This window comes from Numida meleagris, chromosome 3, assembly GCF_002078875.1.
Source record: "Numida meleagris isolate 19003 breed g44 Domestic line chromosome 3, NumMel1.0, whole genome shotgun sequence".
Taxonomy (NCBI): Eukaryota; Metazoa; Chordata; class Aves; order Galliformes; family Numididae; genus Numida; species Numida meleagris.
The window spans coordinates 73,258,919-73,282,925 of record NC_034411.1 but is presented as its reverse complement, the minus strand read 5'-3'; the positions used below and the strand labels follow the sequence as shown (position 1 = coordinate 73,282,925).

The window sequence follows — 24,007 nt, the reverse complement described above, 5'->3', positions numbered from 1 at the left end:
CAGGTTTGATAAAAATGATGAACATTAAAAACATTCATGGTAAGTGGTTTATGAACATTCTCAGTGTTACTCATCTGCAAGTTTGCTTATTCGCTTTTACCTAAATGCAGCAGCATTTGTAACACTAGTGTAGAGGGTAGAGAAGTTTCAAAAAAATGGATTCATATTTCAGAATGCAGAGAATGTCTGTATTCTGTTTATTTGGGCTTCCAGGTGCTTAAAGTAAACTTTTCTACACAGAATTCTTTAAATCTGAGGAAAATAAAGACAGCTTTCTCCATCATCGCTGAAAAGAAAAGTAATTGAAGAACTGTAACAGAAATACAGAAACTTTAAGCTCTTACATCTTATCAGAATACTGCACAGGCATCTCAACAGTCCTCTCTTTAGTGGCACTGCAGTGCGGGAGACAAGTCAGTGCTTAAGAGCAATCATTTAGACAACTACATCAAGTCTGTAAGTTAAAAACTCCAAACAGGATACTTTAAAATTATATTTTGCTGTCCCTAAGTCCTTTTGCAGATCTGAACATCAATGACTATGGACATTCTAAAACAAAGCACAAGTAGTAACAGTTCCTAAGAACTGGGGAAAAGAGGACTAGAAAATCCAGAGTTGAATGCAGGCATCAAGCCCTGCTATCACAGATAGCACATTTTATAATATTTTCCATAAGTTTATCAAGTTTCAGTTTAAAAAATGCTAAATTGTTTCACCCTAGTGCTCTCGGTGGATAGAGCCAAAATCTGAATGCTCCATTGGTCAGCAACATTACTCTGATTTTCAGCCTGAATTTATTCATAGCTAGTTTACACTAATCTCTCCTCGTGCCAAAATGATTCTCTTGTTTAAATAGCTTTTTGCCTTTTTGAGGTATTTATAAACAAATTCATATCCTTTCTTAACTTCCCTTTGCTTGGTTAATCAAGCTAAGCTCTTCTATTAAAAGGAAGTCTCTCCATTTTCCTAACCACCTTACTTACCCTTCTCCTGGCCTCTTCTAATTTGTCCTTCTGGAGTTTGTCTGATTAGGGTTTTGCACAGGAAAGGTTTTACTAAAGTCTTACATAGCAGTGCTACCATTGCCCATCTTTGCTAGATCTTTTGATTCAATGCAGAAGCCAGTTTCTTATTTTCATAACCAAATCCCCTTGACAGCTCTAGCAACCTATGGTTGTTCAACATGTGATTGATCATAGATGCAGGTAGAACGGTTTTCTGCCTGATCTGCAATTTTGCGCTATTGGATTTTATCCTTTTCTTACTGTAAATTTGGTTGTTGTTTTTACATTGGTTAGTTTGTTTTTTTTTTTTTGAGAGGGTGTGAATGTTGGTTGGTTTGGTTTGGCATGTTTATTTACTTTACAAGCTCTGCAGACTTTTGCCTTGATAGTTTAACATCCGTATTTCATCAGCACAATATTGTGTCACAGTACAATATTGTATTCAATAAGAGAGAGCTGAAAAGTACCCTCCTTGTTGCTGTCTCAAATTATGCTATATACCAAAGCTTTCCTGATCCCAGAAAGACTAGTTCAGCACTCCTAGTTTTATTACTAGTGAACAAGTTTTACCAAGAGTCCTGGTATTATCAGCATTCCACATCACTACATCATGCAGAAGGCTGTTAGGTGTTGAAACACAGTGCACTGTGGAGCTGCACTTCCTAGGTCCTGTAATTCTAGAAATCTCAGATATTCCCACATGAGTTCCAGCTCTCCAAGAGGAAGTTACACTGAGAAGGGACAGACTACAGTTCCTAGGAGTCTCCAGTACTCCATATGTGACCTCTCATACTGGGTGACAGGGGTAAACTGGCTTTCTCTCTTCAGGTTTACAGTAGCACAGCAAGCAGCATGGTAGAAACTTTTTTCTCTCCCATTTGTTTTATTACCCGTAACTCCTTTTCATATCACACTGCCTTAAATTCTTTTATCATCTGTAGTAAATTAGTTATCCCTCCTTATCTCGGTTGCATCCTTCGTACATCCCCCTCTCCCAGAAGAGGGAAGGGGGGGGATGGGGAAGCCTTGTCACTGGTGATAGAATCAACTAAACTGTGACACCAAGTTACGTATGGTTTAGCTTGACATGTTGATCTAAATTTGGTAATGCATACATTTCCCTTTTCCTTTACCATCAGGACGCTAATTATGTTTTCATTTTCATTTTTGTTTGTGCTATTGATTTTCATATCTTTAAGGGAATGCATTTCAGTTTCAGGTTTAGCATTTCTCCTTCTATTCTCTTTTATTTCTGCTTCCAAGAAAGGTTACTGTTGATTGGTCTTTCCAAATAAGCACTTTCTTTTCACACAAAGTTCTGCCAAATTCAGCAAATATTATTGCATTTTAACTGTAAAAAACAGAAGTCTTTTTTTGAGTAACAGTAGTACTCGTTTATGAATCATGACTATAGGCACAAAGCATCTATTTATTTTTGTTAGTGTTAACTGAAAGGAGAAACAAAAATCATGTTTTCTCAAGAAAATCTAAAAATGTGCCCTCTGTATTAACAGTATGCTTATCGTTACATAGCTTGTCTGATGTCAGAAGAAATCTAAACAAATCCATCATCACTTAGTGTGGAGGTTTACAGCTCAAGTAATCTGTCACAGTATGTAGTTATTATACATCAAAGGTTGGATCTATATCAAGAAAATGGAAAGTTTACTTACTTTTCATAGTATTTTTTAGTTGCTGATTTCAAAAGCGTTTAATGTGGATGTGGCAATTTAATTATTCATCATAGAGAACATGCTTTTTAAAAAATTCTGTTGTAGGCAACATACAAAGGATGATGAAAACCAAACTGAAGAGTGTAGATGATACAATATTACTAACTTTGTGTTTGTATAAGGCAGTGATATTGCCCTCTAACGTTTAAACACAAAAGTAGTTTTTCTCAATAGGCTAGAAATAGACTATCCAATGGAAAAAATATATATATATCCTGATAATAAACAGTGTCTTTCAAGTTATTCTGAGTTAAGAAGTGCTCCCTTGTGCCGTATGAAAAAGGACAGTTAACAGTTGAGTGTGTAAATATCAGCAAACAATAGAATGCATTGGAAATTGAGATACATGCATACATTGGCAGATTAGTCAGCTGGTTGTGACATTGGTTGTCCCATTGCTTGTTGCCTTTAGGACTCCAGAGGATTAATTACGCCGTGACAGCAGGCCTTTTTGTTACTTAGTTTTGTCTGCATGAGTAATTAAGTGTGCAGCTATGTACAGGACTTGCTGCTGTGACCATAATAAAGACAGACAGCAAGAGACACACCATGACAACACAGCCTACAGACCACGGTGCCATCACAAGGAACGGTAACTGTATACCAAATCATAAGTTTCCTTGAGCCTAAGGTTCACATCTATTGCCCCAAGCCAAGTTGCTCTGGTTAACTGAAACTAATTTATATAAATGCAATAATAAAGAATTCTAGATGTTGCCAGAATTGTTATTGTTTCCACCCAAAGTAAAGCACCCTAGGCCAAATCATCAGCTGCAGTAAATTAGCACACCACAGCTACATTGACAGCTACATGAATTTACACCAAATGAGAATCTAAAGAGCTGAGTTTAGAAGCTATAACTATTTGAATCGTAACAAGTACACTGTTAATTTTACTTCAGTAATTCACTGGAGGAGAACAAACTACATTAGCTATCCCACCAGAAGGCAGTAGATCTCATGATGAGAATTAGGTCCATAGTACTATATTTTGAGAGCAACAGAACAGAACTGGACTGTGTATTCTTGATTCTTCAGAAGCCAATAAAACCTTCTGCAAAAGCTGTCAGTATAATTTTCTGCATATGTTGATATGGCAGTGTCAAAGCCATTGGAATGACATACCATACAACCAGCAATTGGCATCCTGGCAGATACTTTGTTTTACTTTGTCTCTTCTTTATTTAGTATGTTCACCAATTATATACTGGAAGCCATCTCCATGTTTAAGTCTGATAGAATCTAAATAACTTCATGTTTTAGTTTAACCCAGTAGGCAGCTAAGTATAATGCAGTCATTTGATCACTGTCCCCACTCCAGGGGGATAGGGGAGAGAATCAGGGAAAAAAAAAAAAAAAAGTAGAACTTGTGTGTTGACATAAATAGTAACAAAAACTATTTACTAAGAAAGAAAAGGAAAAGGGAAATAATAAGAGTAATGATAATAACATATATTTATAAAACAATTAAAAATACAAATGATTCACAGTGCAATTGTTCACCACCAGCTGACCTATGCCCAGCCAGTCCTGAAGCAGCTGCTGTGCCCCGGTCAACTCCTCACAGTTTTAAAGTTTTACTCTCATGATATCATATGGTATGGAATATCTTTTTGGCCAGTTTAGGCCCTCCCAGATCCTTGTGCCCCCTCCAGGCAGGACAATAGAAGATACTGAAATATCCTTGGCTCTGTGCAGCGCTGCTCAGCAACAACTAAAATATCAGTATGTTATCAACATTGTTTTTCTCCTAAAGCCAAAACACAGTATCATACCAAACACTATGAAATAAAAATCAACTCTGTCCCAGGTGAAACAAGGACACTTTAAAGAACTGTTCTTCTAAAATCATGAAGCCTCTAAACATGACATGACTGCCATAGGTAAGTGTGGTACTAAGTGGATATTGAAAACTATATCCTACGAAGCAGTGAAACAGTTTCAGACAAGTTCTCCATGATACCAGGAAAAGTATTGCTGGGAATATGAATAATCATATTTAGGAAGAAAAGTTGACTCACCCAGCTGATGATGAGGATCACTGGCTGTGAAATAATCCTTCTCAGGAAGCAGCCTATTTCTCAGTCAATATCTTCTCTAAAATTTCCCATACTGCCTTCAGAGCAAGTTAACAAGTTGAGCATGGCATTATCCATGTAGCCAGAATTAGGCATCTTCAAGACATCTGTGATCATTGTAATGTGGTGAAGGGTGCTGCAAATACAATGCAATCTACTTTTGGTGTCGTATTTTCTGGAGGTCTTCTCATATTGAATATCACTGATTGAGAGGCCACTGCATTAGTCAAGAACATGTGTTCAAAACATCTCTTTGTGTGAGCATTTTCTATTGATAGATCTGCCTGTAGGAATTACTATTAATTTTTTTGTGTGTTGTTATTGGACTAGTTTGAGCATTATTATTCCAATAACTACCACAACCATTCCACATTCTGCATAATGTTAGGTAGCACAAAAAGGAAATGAGAAAGAGATCTTAACTATTTTCCCTTCCAGGATAAACTATATTTTCCCTTCCATCATTGTAAGTCTCCGTCAGCCTCTGAAATGTTGACTTCTGTGTGGTTTCAGCTCATGACACCACATGGACTTGCTGTGTTGCTTTTCAGTATTATGTTCTTCCTTAATGAAATGTATTTTTCTGAAGTCATATGTTGAAACTATATTCAATAACCATTTTAAGTGTAGCTCTCTTCCCAAGCAAACACTGAATATCTTCTGTGTAGAAAGTTCTTCAGATGCTGGTATCACAGAATCAAAGAACCACAGAACCAAAGAATGGTTTTGGTTGGAGGGGACATGAAAATATCATCTGATTCCAACCCTAAGGCACCTCTAACTAGATTAGGTTGCCCAAAGCCCCGTGCAACCTGGTCTCGAACACTTCCAGGGAGTGGGCTTCCACAGCTTCCCTGAGCAAAATTTTCCAGTCCTTACCACCTTTACAGTGAAGAATTTCTTCCTTATACCCGATTTAAATCTACTATCTTTTAGTTTAAAGCCCTTATTCTTTGTCCTATCAATACACGTCCTTGCTGAAAAGCATGCTGGTCAGATAATCTTGTTCCAATTCCAAAATTTTCCCATTCTAATAATTCTGATATTTGTATTTTCACAATACTGTCCTTTTTAAAAAGTGTTTAAAATATAATACGAACTTCAGTTTGACACAACAATCATGATTCAAAAGATCAGATTTCCAATATGACCTTGGGCAAGTCATAAATTTTCTTAATCTCAATGTCTGATCTGTAAAACATGTACAAAGTTGTTCCCTACTTCGAAGTGAGAACACAGGCTATTATACTTGAAAGTCAAGCATCACGGAAAAGTCTGTATTTACAAGTAGACCAGTTATGCACGGAAATTTTTCTATATGCATTCTGATTTCCTTAAGGTATATTTTCAAATTTATGCCAGTGTTTAAGTTCTTCAATAGTCAAGTTCACTAGTGGAAAAGAATTGCTTCATGAAGAAGCCTGGCAGCAAATAAACAAAAAGCGTCCTACTGCAACAAATTTCATCTATATTATGGGCGATATATAAAGAGATATTATAAAAGGAAAGAGTAGCTAATGCACTGTGGAAAAATAATGTCAGAAAGGACAACCTGCTAAAAAACATTCAGACCTCTTTTCTCCACATCTAAAGAGACATTTAATATTTTAAAGGCATTTTTTTTATTCAGTTATTTATTTGAATGCCCTGTGTCCTGGTTATATCAGTATTCCATATCATGACACCATGCAACAGTCTGTTTGGTGCAGAGGTACAGTGCACTGTGGAGCTGTACATCTTGATTTTTTAGCAATATTTCATGAGTTATGACTGTCCAAGTAGAAGATACACTGAGATGTACTACATTTCCCAAGAGCCTCCATATGATCTCCAGTTCTGGGTGACAGGCTTCCAGGTTCCAGCAGCGCAGTGAGCAGCATGGCCATAGCCTTCACCTCTCTCCCATTTGAGTTACTAATTGTAACTCTCTCTCTTATTAATTATCATACATAATTTACCATTTGTAGTAAGTCTGTTATACTTCCTTATCTTAATTGGGTCATTTTTCTTTCCTTCTCCCCAGAAGGGGAGAAAGGGACCCCCTTGCTCTGTCCCACTTGAAACCGTGACATCCTAACACTGGGAAGTAAAAAAATTTTCAAATGATACAATTTCACAATTTCCAGTTTTTTTCCAACTTTCCTTGTAATCTATTTGATTAGAATTATTTTCATATGAAAACTGTTGTTTTTTTTTAATTTTCAAAATTAGCAGAATATGAACCTTTTATGGGCTACAAAATTCTAAGAAAAATTGCATGGATGGTATTGTGTTCTAGTGTTGTAACAATAATTAACTATTTCAACTGGAAAATACACATTTTTATTTCATCTTTTCATTTTTACAACTACTAAAATATAATTACCAAAAAATGACTTCTGTTCAGTAGCTTCAAAAGCTATTGCTTGAGTACCGATCCTTCTAGAAGTATTTCAGATGTCTAATTCTCTCAGTTGACAAAATTACAGTGTCAGCTGCAAAATGCATAAACTGAAAGCACCAAAAAACCTAGCACCCTTCTTCAATTTTTGATTACTGCAGCTGTTATCAAAGCTATAACATAGTGACTCATCAAGGCAGCAAAGCTACACAGAGAATGATGAGAATTACTACAGCAAATAAATATAGGTTAAGTAAGTAAGATAATAATTTTGACAAGTTTTGTAGATTTTAGACTATAGCACGTGGCAAAAAGCATAGGGGCCCACAGTGAGGAGACATGGTATTAATGAGAAGAGAACTTGGAAAAGTAACTGAATACAAAAGATAATGAATATAGAAGGATTTATTTGTTTTAACTGTGTTTAAAACTGATTAGTTTTAACTTGGGTTCCATCTTACTAACATCAGTGCTAGCATCGAGTATACCCAGCTTCTACTGGAAAGGATTCATCTCTACAGATACTTCTAGACTGCAGTATGAAGGTGATCAGACCAAGTTCTTAATAAGATATACCAGTGTAGGGGATCTGCTAAGGATCTGTTGAACTGGTGATTGAGCACCTGGTGAAGGGGTGTGGCTGGCCAAGGGAGCACAGGCAAATTGTTTGCATCTGTGCTCCCCACGTGATCCGAAGGGGTGGACACAGAGTAGAGCCATCCTGGGCTCATGTAAGGGCCAGCCACTGAAGGGAGAGCACCCCTTTGATCTGGACTGTTTTCTGAGTGAGAGTGCTATGTAGCCAGAGAGCTCTTTCACCAGCTGCATTAATTCAACTCTTATTTCTGTATATGACTATTGGCCTACCTGTGAATACTTTCCCTGGTATTGCTGAGAACCAGTGAGAAGCAATTTTACTTTTTCATGAGCAGAACAGTCAGTAATAAAATAAATCCCTCGTGGTTTCTTATCTCAGCTTTCTATCTTCCTCATGAAAGTCCCAGAATGTCCAATCATGAAGTTCTTCAAACAACCAATAACTGTGTAAATTCTGTGGAGTGTGTAGATCATAACAGAAAGTTTATCCTCAAATACAAAACATGTAGTGATTTGTGCCTCCACTAAAAATCTCTGTTTCACTCAAAACTGAAGCTGGAGTATCTGCAAATAATACTTCCTTTCTGTCTCTGTTCATGCAAAGAGTGAAAGGAAACTGGCAGGAGAACTGAATGCTGGTAGTTAGTGTTATTTTCCCCTTTTTCTTTTGTCTTCTATGATGATCTTTTTGTAGTGTTGGGATGTAAAAGAACTTGAAAACTATACAATTTCACAGTGTCAGATTTTTTTCTTACAAGACTACGAATTTATACATATGGTATCTTCTAGATTTTCTCCCTTAAACGTGTTTTATGTTAGTAAAGACATTCAAATGGTTTACCACAGGCCCTTGGAAAGTGTGTGATATAAACAATCTCCCAAGTCTGAAGAGGTGCTCTATTTGTGATCTTGAAAAATCTCCCTTTGTGCCTCCCCCATGAATAAATACTTCAATAATCCACAAAGTAAACTTGACAAAATCATAGGATGGCTTGGGTTGGAAGGGACCTCAAGGATCATCAGGCTCCAGCCCCCCCTGCCACAGGCAAGGTCACCAACATCCACATCTAATGCTAGACCAGGCTGCCCAGAGCCCCATCCAACCTGGCCTTGAACACCTCCAGGGATGGGGCATCTACAACCTCTCTGGGCAGCCTGTTCCAGCACCTCATCACTCTCATAGTAAAGAACCTCCCCCTGATATCCAACCAAAATCTTCCCTCGTTCAACTTTAATTGTTTCCCCTCGTCCTGCCATTATCAACCCTTGTAAAGAGTTGACTCCACTCCTGTTTGTAGGCTCACTTTAGGTACTGAAAGTCTGTAATGAGGTCACACCACAGCCTTCCCTTCTCCAGGCTGAACAAGCCCAGCTCCCTCAGCCTGTCTTCGTAGGGGAGGTGCTCCAGCCCTATGATCATCTTTGTGGCTCATGTTCAGTTTTTCATCCACCAGGACCTCCACGTCCTTTTCTGTAGGGCTACTCTCAAGGATTGCTCCTCCCAGTCTGTATATACGCCAGGGATTCCTCCGGCCCAAGTGCAAAACCCTGCACTTTGCTGTGTTAAAACTCATTAGATTCACCCAGGCCCACCTTTCAAGTCTGCTGAGATCCCTCTGAATGACATCCCTTCCTTCCATTGTGTTAACTGCACCACTCAGCTTGGTGTCACCATCAAGCAAACTTGCTGAGGGTGCACTCAATTCCATCATCAGTGCCGTTGATAAAGATTTTAAAGAGCACTGGTCCCAAGACAGATCCCTGGGGACATCACTCGTTACCAGCCTCCACCTGGACATAGAACCATTGATCACCACCTTTTTTGTGTGGCCTTTCAACCAAATCCTTACCCACCCAGTTGTCCACCTGTCAAATCCACTTCTCTCCAATTTGGAGATAAGGATGTAGTGGGGGACCATGTCAAAGGCCTTGCACAAGTCCAGGTAAATGACATTGGTCACCTTCCCTTTGTCCACCAATGCTGCCACTCCATCATAGAAGGCCACCAGATTGGTTAGGCATGACCTTCCCCTGGTGAAGCTGTGCTGGCTGTCTCAGATTACACACTCATTCCCCATGTGATCTAGCATGTCATCCAGGAGAATCTATTCCATGGTCTTCCCAGGCACAGAGGTGAGACTCATCAGCCTGTAGTTCCCTGGGTCTTCCTTGCTCCTTTTTTTATAAATGCAAGTGACGTGACAATTTTTCCAGTCACCCAGGACCTCGCCTGACAGCCACAACTTTTCAAATATGATGGAGAGCGGCTTGGCAACCACCTAAGCCAGCTCCTTCAGAACCCTGGGATGCATGTCATCCGGCCCCATAGACTTGTACGCTTTCAGTCTCATGAGGCAGTCAGAAGCCTACCCTGGAGTATCTTTTAGCAGAACTTGTAGTCCTAGAGTGTTTTGAAACTAATTCTCTCATACCATGAGTAAATACTTCACTGCAGGGGTATGGAATAAGGCAGCAAGTATTTGCTTCTTTATGTATATAGCATTTTCTTTTTCCCCATGGTTATTATTGTCTTACCCCTACCTATTTTCTTCAGTATATAATAATTCTTAAACCATATTGTTTCCTTTAAGTTTTGAAGAGAGAAAAATATATAATTTTTATTTTTAATAATACTTTCTCAATGAGTTCAATGAAGAAATGAAATTATCTGACTAGTGCTAGAGGAAATTCAGTTGTGTTACGATAAATGAAAGTGGATGAAGTCACATATTTAATATAGGTAAACCCCAGAGTATATGACTTCTGCTTACCTCAGCCTTTTACTAAATGCCTCCATTTAGCATTAAAATAGATAAACAAAATCTGTGGGACAGGGAAACAATGAGTCACACTTTTCCATGTTTCTCCTCATTCCATTTCATAGACCTCTGGGTATACTCCAACATCAGCTGAAAGATTGTACTGTAATTCTTTGCTTTTATTATTGGCAAATATTTTGAAAATACTGAGCACTGAATCCCCTGAGAGTAGGAGAACACTAATAGCCAAAGAACAACTTACATGTTTGTAATACAAAGGAGAGATGTATTGATTTTTGAGAGTTCACCCAAATTAATAGTGCCAGCCAATAAGGAGATACCATCAATTATTTGTTTAGCTTTAGAAATACTGGTGTTATAAAAAAATAGAGTTCTCCAAATAGGGTAAAAGAAAATGCACACATACAGAAAACTGTGCAGTCAAGTATAAACAACTATAAAGTGCTGCAGCTGTATAACTGTTTAAAATAATCCTATTTTAGTAAAACAGGATAAAATCAGAGGAAGACATGAAATCAACTAATCAACTGGGAATCTTTTTGTAAGGAAAAAAGTGCATGTATTATTTTTGGCATTGTACACAGCAAGATGAAAAAAATTAATCTGCAAATCTAACTGACATTGGCTTTGAAATCAATCTAAATGCCAGCTTAAAAGTACCAGCCTTTCAATAGTACTCAAAGAGACATGTGAACTCCTTCTTCCAGTCATGCTTTTAAAAATCTGATGCTCCTTTGTTTAGCTGGACTAGGCAAAAAAGAATTTCAGATCTGCTAGTTGCCTGCATGTTCTGCATGTTATGACCACTCCAAGCCTTTAGTTTCTATGCATTCCCTATTTATAAATATCCAATCTCATTCATACACAAAAACAGTCATCTTTGTCTTGTGCACAAGGTAAAGGTAGATGATCCTGCATAAGATGCGGCCCAGAAAATAAGAGGATCTGGTCTTGGTTCCTCAATTAGATTAGTTTCATATATGAAATTTGGTCATATATGAAGTTTGGAATTCTATGTTCACAACAATATATCCCAGTACATAAACCTGTTTAATGCCATACCTCAGCATAAGCTTTGGAATTCACGTGCCATCTAAAGGATGACATTAAGGGATTTGGTCTTCAAGCAGTTCAGTAACAGCCTGTCCACAGGAAGTTAAATTTGTCACAAGTCTTGCCTTTTAGAAGTTATTCCTGGAAGTGGGAAGTTCCCCATTTCTATCTTTACATTTTCTTTTGCTGATATTGTGGATGGCTCTGCAAAAGAAAGTTCAATCCAGTTTAATATTCTATGATACAAAGTCTGCACTTATGTAGGAGGAGGAAAAAAACAAGTTATCACCTTATATTATACTGTAACCAATGCCCAGGGCAGGAAGATATAAAATAGAAATGGAAAATTTTAAAAAAATATTCTTTTCATCATACAACTTTGATTCAGCAAGCAGAAAGATTAATTTAACTGATCTATGCTTTCTCCTCTGCATTTGATCTGAATTATCTTGATGAGACAGTTTGGATCTGTTCCAAAAAATTCAGAAGGATTTTCATTTCTTGAAATACCTCTGGTAAGTAAAAGTATATATCAAGCTTCCACTGACAAATGAAATGCTTTGTAAGACTGTATGGAATCCTGACTGAAGCATACAGATCTGCACTTTGGAAAAAGGTAGTTTTGTATTTTAGTCACCCAAATCAAGTATAGGCGTAACTGTAAATCTGTGAAATAAAAATGTAACATCAACATCCACAGGTAACTACAATAAATTCAGAAATATTCTATTGTTTGCTTTGATCAAACCACTAGTAACGGTAGTAAACAAAAGCGTGTTCCGCCAGCACATAAAAAATGGATCACATGATCCTACAGTTTGAGACAACCCATATGTCTTGACAGATATTTCTATTCTATAAAACAGTGTGTGTAAGGCAGTGTAATTCCTTTCTACCCATGTGTAACTTGCTATATGGCTCTTCAGACATCCATTCTGCCAAAGATATAGATCAGGAGAATATGATAAACCTTTAAATATGTCTGGAAAAAAGTCATGCTTTATTAAGGAAAAATTGCTGGAATTGAGGAAATCAAAGAAAGGGGGAAATAAATACTAAAATTACTACATAGTCTAAATATTAGTGGGGAAATATTTAGAAAGTCTTTTCTGATGTAGTTTTTAGATATGAATAACTCTAGTTATCTAAAGCTTAAACATTGAACATGATTGTAGAACTAAGCTTTACAAAAATATCCTACCTATTTGCTTCCACAATGCTACTCTTTCAAGGCTGAGCGTTCCCAAGCTCTTTTCTGAGATTGTATGTAAGAAAAATTATATCTGAAATATGTCATCATTGAAAAATTATATCCTACTCTGAAAGTCGTCAAACACATCTTTCAAGATCATTTGAAAATCTTTTGTCTTTATTTATTTTTTTCAGCCCAAATAAGAATTATATTTGAAATAAAAACATAGTGAATCCATAATAAGTCACTGATGGAAGTGTGATGATTAGGTCCTAGTTCGAGGACTGGAAATCTTATAGGTTTACATTAGGAAAAAAATCTTGCTTGTCTAAGCTGCTCTCTAACAACTCATAGCCACACATGACCACATACACAACAATAATCATGGCTTTGTTCTGAGAACAGCCCGTTATCATGATATTTTAATAAACATATAATGATCTAGTGAAATGGAAGTTAAGCATAATTTTAGGTGAAGAATCACACTTGAGGGAGCAGTTAGTATGTCAGTGATTACTTTTCCCTTATAAATGAACATTTTATGTCATTTCTTGTGACAGAAAATGGATATAAGTCATACACCAACAGACAAAAGTACGTTCTGAGTAGCTATTTAAAAGCGAATAAAAAGTTTATGCTCAGAAAGATGAACAACTGTCTAGGGGTTGTTAAAGCACAGGGAACCAATATGCCTTTTTTCTTATTCAACCTTGTATCTGACAAATCTGCATGTTTAGAAATTCAAATTTAACTTTCTTTCTTCACATAAAAGATGCATAACATTTAGTTAAACATATTTGAGCTTGCTAATTGTATTTCTACACAGCTTCACGTAGTAACTATCTCATAAACATTTATTTTAACTTTTATACTTGTGTGAAAATCTTTGATTTAGAAAAATCAGGAAAAAAATATTCTCTACACTTTCTACATAACCGAAACATCTTAGAGATTTCAAAGACAGTGAATTATGTTTTTCCAGTTCTCTTAAGAAGGACAGTCCTATAGCTATAACCTAGTCTTTAGTGTTATTTTCGGAGAATCATAGAATAGTGGCAAAGGCCTTCTCTAGTCGAGCTTCCCTTCTCAAAGGAGGGCCTGTTCAGGATTGTGTCACTGGGTTTTAACTATCTCTAGGGATGGGTACCTCACAACATCTCTGTGAAACCTGTTCCAGCTTGCAACTACTTTCACAGCTGGGCAAAACAAAGCGTTAAAATTAAATTTTTTTAAAGGCAGTGGTGTGTTATATTCATGCAGAATTTTCTGTTTCAATTTGTGCCCTTTACTTCTTTCTCTGCCACTGGGCATCACTGCAACCTAATCTCTAATTCGTGACACAATTAGGTCCAACAGAGCAAGAGGAAAATAAGGATGAAAAGAGGTCTATTAGCATGTTCTGACAGGAAAAATTGGATGACTCAGAATACTTAACCTAAAGTAGAAAAGATTATAGACAACAGACAATGGCAAGATTAGATTTTTGATGCATATAATGTATAAAAAATTTTTTTCTCTTAACCCAATTGCTCTTCATGACTGTGGCAGACAGAATTGGAGATAACACATCTACATTGCTGCAAGGAAGATAAAGATTCAAAATAAGGAAAAATGTGTCCTTTGAAAAGGTAGGGGAGCATGTAAGTTTCAATCTCCAAAACTAAAAAAAGACAAATATGTGTTAGAAATGACATAAACATGGATTTCTGTTGATCATACACTAGTTAACCTCTCAAGATCCATGCAGTTCTATGAGTCTATAATATTAAAATTGCATAAATAAGCATTTACAAATTATAAATGCTTTTATATTAAGTTGATATTTCTGTGTTTATTTTTACATCAGTAAACATTAACTTATGTCTTGACAAGAATGCAATACACAGTTTAAGGAATGGAAGGGTAAAAAATTAATATTGATTAGAGTCAGAAACAAAGCTGCATAAAATTCTAGGATTATAATTTATATCATGTTTTTACTCTTAAAAGCTGAACTAGAATTAAATTACTCCTGAGAAAGAGAATAGAAATTGGAATCAGTTCTTCCTTACAGAATTAAAACAGCACTTCTGTGCTGCTTATGTTGACTCAGTATTTTGGGCTTCCTTAATCTATTTCTTCCTAGATCTATGATTTATGACATCTGAGCACTGACCTTTAAATTTTTGCCCTCACAAGCAAGTTTATTTGCACTCCTTGGTAATCAAAAATAAAGGCCTCCAGGCCAGTAAGTATTAACTTCTTTAAGCATACTACATTCCCTCACACAAAACCTCCCAGAATATGTGACAAGCAACCCTGTTTATTTCAGGAGACTGGAAGCTAGTTAGAACTCAAAGCCAATTTATACTGTCTAGCGTTCCTTATTTTGCTATTGTAAAGGCAGCAAAAAACTGCCCTTCTAAATCAAACTGAATTCTGAAATGTGAAGCAGCAAAGAAAAACAGATTATTTTTTTCCTAACATTAATATGAATTAAGCATTTCTATTGATCCTGTCAAACACCACACGTCAATAGTCTTTTTACTCACAAACAGTAAATGTCAATTTTTCACTTCCTTTATTTTGAGTTATGTGGCATTAAAGTTAAAGAAGGCCATAATTTAGACTAATTTTGATATAGAGTTTGGGCTTAAAGATAGAAATTTTGTACACTGGACCAGGAGTTTTTTTGAACTCTATGTGGATACAAATGAAAATGCATATACATATGCATTTTTACTAGAAGAGAATATGACTATTTCCACTTCAGAGACAACTGGTTGTACTAATGTCATATCGGATGACAGTCACTCAATTAAATGTATTTCTCTAAAGTATTCTAAAATTCTATTCTGATTTCAGTTACTGGGATGGTTCTGAGAGAAATCTCGGTTGCATTGTTATGTTTTACCAAATGTTCACTTCTGCTCTTGATTTAGAGAGGGAAAGGCTTAGCCTAGTGAGGTATGATTCAAATCAGTGGGCAATTCAGAATAATAGAGATGAAATCTCAAAGAGTACTGTAGCATGTAGAAAGAACTTTGGCATTAAGAAGATTTATAACCTTTTGAAACTGAATATTTCCTCAGAAACACTAAATCCAAAGACATAACAAAAACAGTTAGAATGATGCCATGAATGGATGTTTTCTACAACACTTGATCAAAGAAATATTGCTGTAAAATAAGTTTTTGGGTATTTAAATCTGTACTACACCATCAGAGACGGGTAACAGGCTTGTAAATATGTGCATCCCAAAAAAGTCAGTGATATACAACTCAAACTGACAATAAATTAGCAAGGTCAAATAACTCTGGTTTCAGTTTCCCACAAGTTCAGTCAAACATGCAATCTGTGTACATTTCAGCAAGATCTTTAGAAAACAAATTATCCATCTCACTGTTCAAAAAGCACCTTCCTACAAGGAGGAAATAGATTAAAGTACTTAGAATTATAAAATAGTGGGTTTAAGGAAAAAAAAAGAAGTTCAGCCAATGGCTAATTAAAGTGATAGAGGCATTCATCTGACTCATTAGTTAGTCACAGCACTCTAAGCAGTAAAAATAGTGTCTCATTAGTCTTTTAAACATTTATTCCTTATTCTACATGAAACTGATAATCACTTTCCTAGTGTACAGCAAGCACTTATTACACAGGGAAAAGCTGGAGAATGGAAAGTTTATAAAATCTCTGTCAGTCTCTCCTACATGTTAGGAATGATTCATTATAATGGGCCATAAGCGGCAGGGTGACTCTGAATGGAAGCTTGTAATTAACTTTGCTTCATGTTTTATTGATAGCATTTGCTGTTTTCTGAGATCTGGTCATACATCTTGAGTAATGTGCAAACCTATGGATCATGCTGCGCTTGGATACCCTGGCATTGGGGGATATATGTGAAGCTAAATAGATTATAAAGTGTACCACATCCCTTACGATTTGTAAACAGATTTAGATTCTGCCTTTTTCACCACCTGTTTGATGCTGTTCCCATCACAAAGCATACTTTAGATTTAATATGAAACATGAAAGTTCATTTCTGCTGTATCCAGCCAATATCAGTCATAGTCACCTGATAGAGAATTGGAAAAAGTACTTAGTTACAAAGAAATGTATATGTCCTTTGAAATACTATAGATCCGACACTTCAAATTTGGAGTTGTAGAAGCTTTACAATTATAAACTTGAGGAGAGATGAATAGATATGGATGAGCCTGCTGTTACTCTGGATGCAAATCACCCACAAATTAGGTAAAATATGTAGGCTTCTTGTAATATGGGTAATTTGGCAAAGTTAAAAACGAATTTGCAAAATCCCTAAAAGACCATGGATTATTTAGGAACAGATGGCGTGAAAGGCATTTGAAATCCCTCCCGTAGACTATGTTCTACTTCATATGAAAAGAAGCTCATGGAGCAGAGTCTACCTCCAAGTGGCTTTGACCCTAGTCTTCACATCTGCTATCACTTTTCTGATCAACTAATTTTTCAGTTTCATTTTCAATCTGAAACAATGTCAGTGGGATTTTATCCTCAAAACTCAGACAATGGGATATTCCAAAAATGTAGCTTAAGTCTCTTCAAATTTACCAATTCGATTTTACTATCAGCAAGGAAGTGCTGGATACTTTTAAACTCTATTTCTGGCTGTGGCTCTTTTTTTCACAAGTGAAGGAATTTGGTATGGTTTTAAAAGCATTTTTAAATGATTATAACATTTTCTGCTGTGAAGTTCTACTTCCAAACTCTGATCAATATCTCTACTACATATCTTTATGTGGCTTTTGATGTGATCAATCAAGATTCAACGATAATCACAGGCTTGACTGAAAAATTACATTTTTTTTTCCTTTGTCTTTCTTTTCCGATTCCTGTGGTACATCCTCTTCATGTTTCTAAAGCTCAATAAAACCTTTTAAGCCTCAGCTATAAAACCTCAGTTTGAGGAGATCCCTCAGAGTCATTGATGAATTAAGCAAATATTAATGGAATGTCACAATTCAATTACATAATTAAAGGCTGCATTGAAGACAAACAGGAAGGGAATCAGAAATGCAGAAGCACAAATATTCCTGAACTCTGTAACTATTGAGTGCTCAAGCTTGCAAAAAATGCTGTTCCTTCAACACTATTTTTCTGCCTGTGCACTTATTCAATTTTGACTGATGATAGAAGAAGTGGAAGTAAATGACAGACAAGGCTGTGCCATGGGCAAATCTAAAATTCTGTCTGTGACTCCTTTTAATTAAAACCTAACTGAGAAAATAAGTAGTGAGGAATGGGAAGCCTTTTGTCAGAAACACAGCTTACCTTTTGGTTTTAGTGACAAACAAGGTATATGAAAGTGTGGATGGAAACACAACGCTCTATACTTGCAAGCAGAGGCATTCAAAAATGAGTGACCGGTTTTAAAAACTCATGAACTGTTTTAATGATCATGAAGTTTATAGAAAATTTTACATTTTTGTCCTCGTCTGCTAGATCCTTGGTTTTAATAGTATATTTAATTTGCATTTCCAAGCATTATTCTGCCAAAATGACAGGCAGATCTTGATGTAAATTTCTGATTGTAGGACGTGTTTGCCACAAAACACTGAAAAAATGTGATTCTTACAATGAAATCCCCAGATGAGAAGCATTTGTGCAGTTTCATACTGGTTCCAAATCATTTTTCTTGATGTAGTGCAATCATTAGGGAATTTCTCCTCTACTCTTTTCAATAAACATTTTCTTAGTTTGACAATCTAAGCTGTCTACAGTGACTTTTAATAGCTATCTATCAATAGCTTGTCTTTTCAAGCAATTTAGAAGTCACATAGGCATATATGTCACTCAGTTTGTATTGCGAATGTCTACCGTGAGCTATAAAGCACTGAAATTTTCCTATGAGACAAAATATCTAGCACAGTAAGGGCCTAATCTAGCTTGACTAAACGATAAACTTCATGCAAGTATGACGCATTGAGTCATGGTAAGATGGTAGTCCTTTTGTAATATTTTCTTACCTGAAAACAAACCACCAACACCAACAAAGACAATCCAAGTTGCTTTCCGTGAAGAAAAAAAAAAATCAAAATGAGTTCCCATTTGGACAATAAAGGGCTTTGGTTGTTTTTATTTGCCTGCTTGTTTATTTTTTGGATGAAAAAGTGTTTTAAACAAGTCTAGATCCTGAAGTCTTTAAAAACCAGCTGTGAATATACACACATCTTTTGAGTTTAGCTTCATTTTAAAAAGTTAATGCAACAGGGAGAACAGTTACTGGAGCTGATCTCTAATATGCATTCCTTAAAATGTAATTTCAAAACAGATCTGTACACAACTTTTTCAGCCTTCTGATAACTCCTGCACCCCATCAAAGAATGACTTTGATATCAGTCAGACTTATAGCTTTTGCTATCCCTTCTCCAATCTCACAGCCTTTTCTGTTTTACATGGAAGAAATGAGGGAAATGTTACAATCCATTCTAGTGCTACTCTTTTGATGCATTTGATAATCACTGTATGAATCATCCTCTGTGAGCAATACGAAATTACTGCAGATATTCAGATGATATCTTGAGATCCCATCCAACCCTCAAGTAGTTTAAAAATTGCCTAGGTAATGTTTTTTTTTTTTCTTAGTTATTAGCCCCCTCCCTCAGAAAACTGAGGTCTCTAAATTTAAGAAATGTGGTGGATAACATGCTATTTTTGCTACCATCAGCGAAAAGGATTTCTTCTATGAAGTTTTGTCAAGTAAAAAGCTTAGTAGGCCACTAATGGCCATGACCTGTGGCAGCTTTGTTGTACTGTGTAACTGAATTATTTCCTTTCCCAAAACTCCAAGTGTGCCACTGAGAATGCTAGGTCAGCATCTATAGTAAACAAATCACCAATCACCCAACAACTACTGTACCATCTGCCTTCAGAATGAATGATCTCTTCCCAAGCTTGAACTTTTGGACCTTGAATTTGACCCTGTCTGAGTTTTTGTTATGTTAACAAATGATTTTGATGATAAAACTGTGAATTTACATATGGAACTGCTGAGGGAAACACATCAGTAAGGAATTACTTAAATAAGTCAGGTTGTTTGACCCAAGCCTGTCAACTCTCTAAATGCATTTCCTTCTCACCCTTCCGTATTGTCACTGCAGTTTAATTTCTCCCTAATCTTCCATGTATTCATTTATACAGATCGCATCAGTGCTTTTGGCAATTAATTTCATATTTTTTGTTTTCTTTACACAAAAGAGCTCTGCTGGAACTCCTGTTTACTTCCAATTTCAGTTTGTTTCCACTGGTTTTTCAAACAGCAGGTTACAGTTAATTAAAATTAATTTGAAAATAGAAAAAATGAGTATAGGAAATGTTTGTAATTTGATACATTATTTTTTTCTTTATCAGTGCTCTCAAAATGCATATTATTAATACAGTTGCACAAATAATTACCCTAAATCTCATATTCAGGTAATTACAAAAATAAAATGAACATCTGTTAATACAAATGCATGATGCCAAGCCATAATATGAAGGCTAGGGGTTAACACAGGCAAATTGGGCACGGTACATAAACTCAAAATAAATTATTGTATGGTAGTGTAATTACATTCCAACCATTATGTTAATTATAATATTATCAATTCAATAATTAAAGAAAACAAGCTCTTCCTTTAGTTTGCTATTCATATTCTTCCGAGTACTGAATTATTCTGTGTCAGCTGGGATGGCACTGAACCATAAATCTGACAGCAGGGCACAGTGACATCATTTTTAATAAGTAAAAGAAAGCTTAGTCTACATGCTAGATTTGAAAGAACTACTTTGTTAATTAATCTAGGTCAAAAGTAAACAAGATAGAGCTAAACAGGGCATAGACAATTCACTTGCTGATTGTCCAAATAATTATATTAAACATGTGTTACCTTAGAGATACTGATCTAAATTGTTTCTTTAAAATGTCTTTATGGCAAAATTAAATTAGAATGGCAATATTCTCTAAGTACAGGCTATATTAGCAAAGAACAGAGAACCTAATCACAAAAGCATGTGGTTGAAGATATTTTATGTATCTCCTTTCAGTAAAAATGTGATGTTTCCAATATCTCCTGGGCACAGGTTTTTAAGAAAACTTTAGATACTGACATGCAGGCAACATAATCTGACATGCCTTTAGAGTGAGTCTGAAGACGTTTACACACTCTTAGGAGAGAATAGCAAACAAAACAAACAAACAAAAGCTTTTGGCTGGGAGGTGGGTTTGTGAGTTTTTTTGCTGGTTTTTTCTTTTTTCCCCCATTAAATGATGATGACAGTGTTTAGTAAAATATGAAATGCTTTATTGCATATCAAAGGTCTACAAAGCAAAAAGTCATTCTGATTGCAGCCACTGGTGGCCACCGTGGAATCCTGTACTATATGTGTCCTCACAAAGCCCTTCTGAGAGCCTTTTCCCATTGATTTCTATGCTAAGGAAAATGGGCAGGTACCAAACCCTGGCCTGAGGTTAAGCTGACTGAACAGATTAGTAGAAACCGCTGTGAGTAATTGCCGAATGTAACAAATAGCAAAGCAAGAATCTGACAGAAGTTGCAGACAGAGCCATGAAGAATCAAATATTACAGATGATTAATGGAGGAGAGGTATTTCACAGATAACTAACAGGCAGTACTGGAGACATTTCAGGCAGTGGAGTCTTGCAACACCAGAATTACTGTTGAGAAAACTTACAGTATATTCCTATGGCATACAGCTGCAAATAAACCCAAACTAGAGTTTCTGCTTACAAAAAGAAAAGGACTCATACCTCAGCAATGCCATTGATTTCAGTCATTTGTGTACCACAGTAATCAGTAGAGGTGCAGGGGGTGGTGTGAACAATATTCAGCTTGCTGTAGATAAATGGATATCTATAGCAGGGCTGGGATTGCATGGGTCAAGCTGTGGCAAAGATGAATAGAGCATCAAAATCAAACTGAAGTGCTTTGAAGTTGTCCATGCCCAAAATCTAAAAGTTTACCTCTGATGGCTCCAGGAGTACTTTCTCTGTGTTGTTTGAACAGCCTGTGCAGGCTAAGACAGATGCGTTTCACCAGGTAAGTGCTATTCATAATGGTAATGAACTCAGTTATTTTGGGCAACAGGAAATGACTGAAGCACAGCGTGTAGAAGTGACATTCCAGTTCCCCTGCTCCTTGGACAGTACTAACAGAACTGTAGCACAATGCGGACAAATACCTGAGTTCATTTTTCATGCATGATGTGTTTCACCTTGATTGTATTCCAATACTGATGTAAGGGATTTCTCAGTTTTACTGCAAAGCTCTATAGCTGTATGGAATGTTATGCTACTTACCTACCTGCTACATCAAGCAGGTAATAATTTAATCTTCTTTTATTTATTCATAAGCTAAATGACTTAATTATTAATACTGCAAGGAGCAGAAAAACATTAAATTTCATACATACTATGCATCCATTTTGTAGATAGGTAACTAACTTGTAGATTGCAGTTGTTTTATGACTACTGCCAGAGGAAAAGTCTCTTTGTTACAAGAGGCTACAAAGATGTACCCTTGGTGAAAGAGAATCAAATCAAAGAATACCTAAGCAAACGATAGGCCCTGGTGGTACGCACCCACAAAAGCTGAGGGGGTATCAATCATGGTGACTAGAAGTGCCCAAAGACTGCAGGAAAGCAAATGTCACTCCTACTTAGTCTGGAGAAGACCTCAGGGTAGGGATCTCATCTATATCTACAAGTGCCTGAAGGGAGAGTGCAAGAAGGATAGAGCCCTTTTCAGAGGTGCCAAGTTACAGAACAAGGGACAATGAACACAAACTGAAGGTTCCTTCAGAACATAAAGAAGTACTTTTTAAACTATGTGTGTAACTGAGCACTAGTACAGGTTGCCCAGAGATGTTATAAAGTCTCTTTCTTGGAGGTCTTCAAAAGCCACCTGGACATGGTCCTCAGCAACCTACTCCAGGTGTCCCTGCTTGAGCAGGGAGTTGGACCAGATGGACCCAGATGTCCCTTTCAACTTAACCTGTTCTGTGATTTTGTGAACTGGAGAAAGGGCTCTGTGATGCAGCCAGGGAGCCAGGAACCAGAGAGACCAGGATCTTGGAGCTAGTCCTGGATAAATCAAGTGCTCAGGACCAGCTAACAGGCAAAATTGTGTACATGTTTGTGTCTGTGTGTGTGTGACTACTAGTGAATGCCTATCCTGATCAGCGAGACAAGAGTCTGTGTTCCTATTTATACAACCTTCAGTGAGTATCAGTACCAGACACTGCTCTCTTGGTTGTGTTGCTCTGTGCTCCAGCTGTGTTAGGGGGCCGTATATCCAAGCCCAACCTTAAGACAGGGATAAGCAGTATCTGGAACAGACTCCCCAGGGAGGTGATTGAGTCATCATTCCTGAATGTGTTTAAAAACCCTTTGGATGTGATGCTCAGGGACATGATTTAGTGGTGGGTTGTTAGAGTATGGTTAGGTTGCGGTTGGACTTGATGATCTTGAAGGTCTATTCCAACCAGAGCAATTCTATTCTATGATTAACATCTTCCTACTAATTGTCTTTCAAGTGTGGATGAAACACGAGCTGGAGACCATATGCATTATTCTGGTAACTTGCAGCCTGCTTCTTGCAGTCCATCCCCCTTATGTGACCAGAATATGACTATAACATTAAACTGAAGTCATAACATGGCCCAGTAAAACACTGTGGTACATAACATTTTCATTAATCTGAATTATATGCACCAAAAGTAAGAACTTCATCCCTTTGCCTATCAAAAGTGTCTGTAGTGCTATTTTTCTTCTCCTATCCTAGTATACTACTTGGCCTCTGCTGATAGTTGAGGACTCTGAACTTCCACACATGTCCTATTATATGCCAGTCCTGAATTTAACTAAGATATCTTAGTGCATCTCAAATGATACAAGTTGCCTACGTTAAGCCTACCAAATGAAGTCCAAAGCATAACTTATTTTGCTGAATTATTTTATTCTTACTAAAATATGGATGGATTTAATTCTATATTTAAGATTAAATGGGGGGGAAAAAAAGTTAATATTTTCTATTTGAGGAGGTTTCAATTCCAATTTCAGTTTTGATTTGAAGATATCTCCCTAGCAATGCAAGATGGCTTCCAGGAAATTAAGGCTCTTTATCAATAACTGTGCATCACAATTCAGGATCACAATTCAACAAAAGCAAT

The 24,007-nt window shown here is 36.6% G+C and overlaps 1 pseudogene; it reads left to right on the top strand.

Annotated features, from left to right (window-relative positions):
- The window catches only part of LOC110396386, a 156,630-nt pseudogene extending 134,589 nt beyond the window's left edge, over nt 1-22,041 (top strand).